The sequence below is a fragment of the Pantherophis guttatus genome, chromosome 3 (genome assembly GCF_059756535.1).
Source record: "Pantherophis guttatus breed Tessera chromosome 3, ASM5975653v1, whole genome shotgun sequence".
Classification (NCBI taxonomy): Eukaryota; Metazoa; Chordata; class Lepidosauria; order Squamata; family Colubridae; genus Pantherophis; species Pantherophis guttatus.
Genome location: NC_142065.1, coordinates 127,046,182 through 127,053,753, shown reverse-complemented (window position 1 = coordinate 127,053,753; position 7,572 = coordinate 127,046,182). Strand labels below are relative to the sequence as shown.

The following is a 7,572-nucleotide window of genomic DNA, read 5'->3' as shown; positions in this document are numbered from 1 at the left end:
GAGAATGGGAATTTTGCAATATCCTTCCCCTGGAGTGGGGTGGGAATGGAGATTTTGCACTATCCTTCCCCTGCCATGCCCACCAAGCCATGCCCACAGAACTGGTAGTAAAAAAATTTGGATTTCACCACCGTTCTTGACCTCAGCAAGTTATATGGTAAATAACTCAAATATCTCTCATGATATCCTCCTTAATAAAAGGGAAAATATAGACTAGATTACCTGTTAGTTGGAATCATTATAGGTAGTCCTCAACTTACAACAGTTTATTTAGTGACTGTTTGAAGTTACAATGACATTGAAAAAAAATGACTTATGACTGTTTTTCACACTTACAACCATTATAGCATCCCCATTGTGACGTGATCAAAATTCGGATGCTTGGCAATTGACTCATATTTATGATGGTTGCAGTGTCTCGGAGTCATGTGATCCCCTTTTGCAACCTTCTAACAAGCAAAGTCAATGGGGAAGCTAGATTCACTTAACAACCATGTTACTAAGTTAACAATTGCAGTGATTCACTTAACAACTGTGGCAAGAAAGTTCACAAAATGGGACAAAACTCACTTAACAAATGTCTTGCTTAGCAACAGAAATTTTGGGCTCAGTTGTCAAGGACTAGCTGTACCGGCAATTTGTTCATAGTCCCCAGATAGTATGATTATGACCCGAAGTTGAAATCCAAGGAGTAAAATGCAAGCCTACACTTTATTTGAAATTGAAATATTTGGAACCGCGAAACCTTGAACAATGGTTTAAGTAAGATCTTTCTAACACTGAAAACAAAACAGAGGGAGGACTGGGTCACAAAACCTAAATCTATGTTTTTTCCTTAGCCAGGATCAAACAAAACTCTTGCTCCGTTTTCCCCAACAGGCAAGATCTTTTCACCTCAATTGCCATTTTCCAATCAACTGAGTATTTTCCTCTTCCACACACCTGTCCTGCACTTGTACACAACACCCACATATTCCTCCCAAGCCAAAGAAATGCAACACAGTCCCATTTTCTTTCCCTTTTCATTGCCAAATCATCTTTTAGCATCTCCTATTTCTCTACTGCTCCCCACAACCTTCCCCCGCTATCCTCATTCCCCAGGTTCTCCTCTTAGATGATGGAGTTGTATCCAGTTTAATCTCTCTGAATCCAAGTGATCAACTCTTCCCCAGATCATCTCTGGTTCTTCTGCAATTGACCAGATGGAGCATTTCAAAGCAGTCCACTGGATCCAGCTCTTTACTATTATTACTTCCTAAGAACTGGTCTATATGGAACCTCATTTTTTAATGGAATATAAATTCCATTAAATTCCAATGATTCTTGAGTACAATTTAGCTGTAAAGCACTCCCTACCTCTTCCCAATGTTAAATTGTACAAGATAAACAAACATCCAGAGTATGGCTTCTAGTATTCTTTCCAATCTTTAATAATAGTTCTGTTATGGGTCATGTGACCAGGAAAAAAGTGGGAAGCGACAAAAATTGGAGGAGCTGGCAACATTCCAAGCTGCTGATCAACTGCTCTCCCATAGGGAAGCGCTGGGGGATTATTTTTCATTGTTTTTCATTGCAGCCGCTATTCAGATCCGGCCCATTTTCAAACTTGATCTTTTTCCCCCCCTGGCTTCTCCTGTCCTAACAAACTTTAGAACTCTCTCAAGGCATATTTTGTTTCAACAAAATTAGGCAGAATATCCTAATATCCTAACAGCCCAAATGCTAACTACCAAGCAGAGAAAGATCCGCATGTATAATGTTGTAGGTATAATTTTGATGCTAAAAATGCTTTCTGCAGATCTTTATATTTAAGCAAGGGTGAAATTAACAATTGTACAGTGATGAACCCTGGAAAGGAGTCTTTGGAAACAAACCATAGGTCTAAAATATTCTAAAATAAACCCAAGGCTCAGGAATAAAAAAAAAAAGAAAGAAGGAAAAAGATTTGTGATATGTGAATGTGATTTCAGAAGTCAGATCTGTTTAGGGAATTTATATTTTCTGCTCCTATTTGCATTTTAAATAATTAAAACATTAAAACTGAAAAATTTATAAATGAGGGCTGCTAAGAGGATCCTTCTTGGCAGACAATAGAAAATAAATTATTATCCTGCTAGGTTTGCTTTAATGTCATATCTGTCATTCTCCCCAAGGTGGGTTTATTACCATACCAAGAACCCCCTGCCAATCTAGCCCCCTCCCTCCCTGCTACTGAAGTAATCCAGGTCTCGGGGGCTTTGATCTCATTGTGCAGACTAACCCAAACAAAACATCCACTGTTCTCAATAATTTTTTTCTGTTAAAAAAATTGGGTGTGTTTACAGGGGTGTGAATTCATGTGAAGAGTGACAGCACCCTTTGTCCAGCACAGCTTTGCCTGGTTGTAACAAGCGTCAAGACATTAGACACAACAAAAGCAGGATTGACAGTATCATCAATCACAGGACTGACAGTCGACTTCAGTTTGTTTGTTCCACTCTGCATAATAAGTGATTGGATCAGGTTTAATTAGAAATTGGGTAATCAATCATTGCCAACAAGGCAACTCAGCTTGGGATCTAGATACTGCAATGGGGGGAGGAAGGCAAATCTCCATCGAAAGGTAGCAAATGCAGAAAACCGGGAAGCATCTTCCAATGATGCTTCAGATGGAAGTACGTCTGTTCAGTGACACCTCTCAGTATCTTTCACATCTGTGCTTCTTATAATGGACATCTGCCTTTGGACATTATTCTTTCAATTCATACGTACTTTTCAGAAGACTATAATCTGTGAACCGATGGGAGAAAAACAAAACAATTCAGGAATGTGTTAAAGATGCTTTCAGCTGCTTGGGAAAATGTCATTATTCTGAGGAACATTTATTATTAAATTACTGAAATTAAATTAAATTAAATTACTATGATCACTGTATGGTTTCCATAAATGAACATTCAGAGTGTTTCACATTATACCATCTCAGCTCTCAAGTCCTGTAAGATGCTTGATGTTTCCTCCATCTTGAAGAAAGGTGGAAAGAAGCAGAAATTATTCTAAAGCTACCAGATGAACCTAGGGCAGCAAGATGTGAATGAAAGTTTAACACAATCAGAATTATAGAATAACAGATATTTGGTAACAAAGACCATTTATTTCAGGCTTGGCTGTGGTAAATTGGAATTGTACTGAAGTAAAAGAGGACACTAGTCTTTTTCTCATGACTTATTCTACTTGGTGGCTCCTATCAAATCACTGCTTCCCTCTGTGTAGAAGGTCAATTGCCCTATTTCACAACTCCTTTAAATATCTACTGTTATTGGATATGGGAGGGCAAGGCATTGATTGAATTGTTAAGTTATTTATTTATCATCCATCTCCCTTATAGAACATATTTATATATGATAAATATGATACATTTCTCTAATTATGATAAATTAATAAAAACTATGCAGTTACTAAACAAGGTCTACCTGTATGTGCTAAAGTATTTGCTTATAGTGTATATATGTTTAAAATAAAAGGGACGTGGTGGCTCAGTGGCTAAGATGCTGAGCTTGTCAATTGACAGGTCGGCAGTTCAGCGGTTTGAATCCCTAGTGCCATGTAATAGGGGTGAGCTCCCATTACTTGTCCTAGCTTCTGCTAACCTAGCAGTTCGAAAGCACATAAAAAATGCAAGTAGAAAAATAGGGACCACATTTGGTGGGAAGGTAACAGCATTCCATGCGCCTTTGGCGTTTAGTCATGCCTTTGGCGTTTAGTCACATGACCACAGAGACATCTTCGGACAGCGCTGGCTCTTCAGCTTTGAAACGGAGATGAGCACCGCCCCCTAGAGTCAGGAACGACTAGCACATATGTGCGAGGGGAACCTTTACCTTATGTTTAAAATACTGATGATGATTCTGTGCTATCAAATCATTTTTGACTCCTAGAGACCACATAATAGATTTTCTCTAAGACAACCTATCTCTGTTATTTCAAATCTCCTAATAGTACACATATTGCCACTATGGCTGAGTATATCTATTTTGCTGCTGGTCATCCTATTCTTTTCTTTCCTTCCACCTTTCTAAGCTTTAAAACCTGAAAAGAGAAAATAGCTGAGACTTTGCATAATGTGTCCAAAGTAGGATCATTTGAGCCTGATTATTTGTGCCTTGAATGGGAACTCTGGTTTGATTTCTTCTGATGATCCATCAGTTTGCTTTCTTGCCTGTCCACTATATTTTCAGGAGTCCCCTCCAACACCAAAGTTCAAAAGTATCAACATTCTCCTTATCCTGCTTCTTTTAAGTCCAACTTTTGTTTCCTAGAGTGTCACGGGGAATACTGTTGCTTGCATGATTCTGGTCTTTCTAGGTATAGACATTATGGCATTTGAATATCTTCCCCAAAGCCTTCAAGGTTGCTCTACCAAGTGCTAATCTATGGTGTATTTCTTGTTCCTTTTCTGTTGACAGTTGATCCTAAAAAGATAGACGATCCATCACTTTGATATCTTCATTGTAAGTTCTAAGGCTAGTTGTCTACCTCTGTTGTCATTAGTTCAATCTTCTTTATATTTAATTTCACACTTCTCTTTGACTTTTAGTACTAAGACTTGAATATCCTTTCCATTTTCCACTATCAAAATAAACACAGGTTATTGATGTTTCTTCTTCCAGTTTTAAAACCATACCCATCTTCTTTCAACCAGCTTCCCTTAATATATACTCCACATATTCTCTCCTAAATAAGGAGAGAATATGCAGCCTTATAGTACTTCTTTGCCAATCTGGAGGCAGTCTATTTTGTCATGTTCTGTCCATACTATGGCATCCTGACCTGTATATACTGCATGAAGACAATGAGATCTTCAGGGATTCCCATTTTTCTGAGCACATTCCACAGCTTGGTGTGATAAAATAAGTTCAGTCCTGGTCCTACCACCAGGGAGAATGACACAGCTGCTTGTCAAACTGGATTTCAGTGTCTTACAAGAAGAGCAATTTGTTAGCTACTTTTTTATTATTATACTTTTAGTATTAAGATGGAAGAAGCCTTTGGGAGCATTTTCTTATCCGTCTTGGATAATAGGCATTTAATGTCTAAGACATAAAGGGAGTGATGGCTCAGTGGTTAAAATGTTGAGCTTGTCAGCTGCAAAGCTGACAGCCTGGGTTTGAAACCCAAACACTGCATCAGTGGTGGGATTCAGCCAGTTCTGTCTGGTTCAGGTGAACCGGTAGTGGTGACTGCGGGAGGCTCCGCCCACCCACCCAGATATAATGTGTGAGCAACTGCGCATATGTGGAAGACCATGCGCAGAGGTGACGCATGCGCTTACATTTGCAAACCGGTAGGGAAGGTAAGTGAATCCCACCTCTGCACTGCATGATGGGGTGAACTCCTGTTACTTGCCCCAGCTCCTGCCCACCTAGCAGTTCAAAAGCATACAAATATGAGTAGATAAATAGACACCACTTCGGTGGGAAGGAAACAGCGTTCTACGCACCTCAGGATAGAGACATGCTGCCACATGACTACGGAAGTGTCTTCGGAAAATGCTGGCTCCCTCCCTTAACAAACAGAAATGAGCAGGGAAAACTTTTACCTTTACCTTTAATGTCTAAAGCACTAAAAATCTTTCATCATCCTTGGCTATATTTGTCTTACTTTTAGGTGGATGATCCAAAGCTGAGGAATAATGGACCAGAATGGAGCTAGAAAAAGTTTCCTCATTTCCTAAACTGAGAAAATATTGCTGTATAATTGGCAGAAAACAACACTGAATATGGAGACAAAATTTCCAGGTTCAGAAGGGGAACTGAAGAAAAACCTGAGCTAGAAGCAACAGTGGTTGATGATTTTAAGAAGCTGAAAAAGAACATGAGGCAAGGAATAAGCCTAACATTGGTAACTGATTACTTACCAATAGAAACTTCATTTCTCCTTTTTCCAACATTCTCCTCTATCCCATTGCTTCACTGGGGATAATGAATTGCATACAATTATGTATTAATTTACTTAATTTCCCCAATAAGTGTATTTTAATATGACAATATACAACTGAATATTATAAACTATCAAATACTAATTACCATATCATCATGTATTACATGTGATCAGCATGTTGTCCAGGGATTATGGGACATGAAGTACAGCACATCTGGAGTACAGCATGCTGGAAAGGATATTGTTTATAATGTTAAACATAGTGGGATGACAACTTTGAAACTTTTCAGATGTGAAATATTTTTGCATTATGTAAACTACATTATGTACTGCTTATTAAATAGGTATTTGTTTTATTTTTCATCCTTTAATCCAATGTTCACACAATGACATACATTGTCTAAATCTAAATGCAGCACAGATAAAATTTTAAAACAGCACAATAAGATTTAACGGTGTGTAACTTTGAAAGCAAAAACAGAGATTACAATCATAAAAGCTCACACCTTTAGTAACAAATTAAGAATATTGCAAAAACTTAAAATCTTCATAAAGTGTAAGATATAAAAATGTCTGCTTCATGTAAGATCGATGAAAGTGGATTCATGTTGTCTGAAGAAGACTCTGCCTGAAATAAGGGCATTCCAACCAGGAAGTTTACTGATAGTAATTAAGATGAAGTATGTGGGGAAAATTATTGATTTGTTATTGTGATCTCCAGCCATAAAAGAGATTACAGGGTTAGACTCAGCACACTAAATGATGCTTGAAAATAAATTGGGAATTAATAAGATATGATGTGGTCATAATGGCCACTTTCAATCAGCTAACTAATCACCATTTCTGTAGTATTAATTTCCAAACTGCCTTCAAAGATAGCTACAGGTAAAAGCAGTGCAGAAAATAAGATTATGAGATTATGAGCTACAAAACATCGTTACATGTCAGTTTGTGTCAAATACTAAAATTCCGTTGTATGAATGAATGAATTAACGCTGGCAAAGATTGAAATGAAATATGTTTGGATGTCAGAGATATCTGATATCTGACTAATATTTTTGGATAGCCTGTTTGTTTCAGTTGTGGTTTCTTTATCAGAGTTGTCTGATGGATGTGTTTCCAAGCATTGGACTTCTTTGCAGATGGGTAAATCATGGTATTTTAGGATGATGTAACATTTCAAAGAATTCTGCCCAAGTTTAAGTAATGGTTATAAAAATAAATTCATGGATATTTTTGCCCCTGAATAGGAAACATTTTGTCAGTTTGACGACTTTCACTATTTCTTAGCTGAAGGAGTCTATTTATTTCCTGTAGGCCTGGATGGTAAAAGGTTTTTCTAGCTGTCCTCGAGGCTCATTTTCTTTAATCCTGGATTAGCCTTGTTGCCCTCTGCTACCTTTTCAAGTACTGTAATGTCTTCCCCACCCCACTTCAATGCAATTGGAGAAAAATAGCCTGTTCCCATTTTGACCAAAGCAATTCATAATCATACTATAACCTTCACAAACATTTCACAGGCTTGTGTAAGCACAATATTTCTCTGTGTTATCTTAGCAGCAGTACAAAGTGGTGGACTTTTTTTTATTGCTCTCTGACATCTTGTCATCATTTCTATCAACTTGTTTTCCATATATATAGCATTGCTGTTTATTA

The 7,572-nt window shown here is 37.7% G+C and overlaps 1 long non-coding RNA gene across 2 annotated transcripts in view; it reads left to right on the top strand.

The window, feature by feature from the left end:
* The window catches only part of LOC148114822 (uncharacterized), a 7,838-nt gene extending 1,572 nt beyond the window's left edge, over window positions 1-6,266 (top strand). For both annotated transcript variants that reach the window (XR_015732888.1, XR_015732887.1), the window contains one exon: window positions 5,644-6,266. This is a non-coding gene — a long non-coding RNA (uncharacterized LOC148114822). The remainder of the gene's footprint in view (window positions 1-5,643) is intronic.
* Window positions 6,267-7,572: the final 1,306 nt, after the last annotated feature.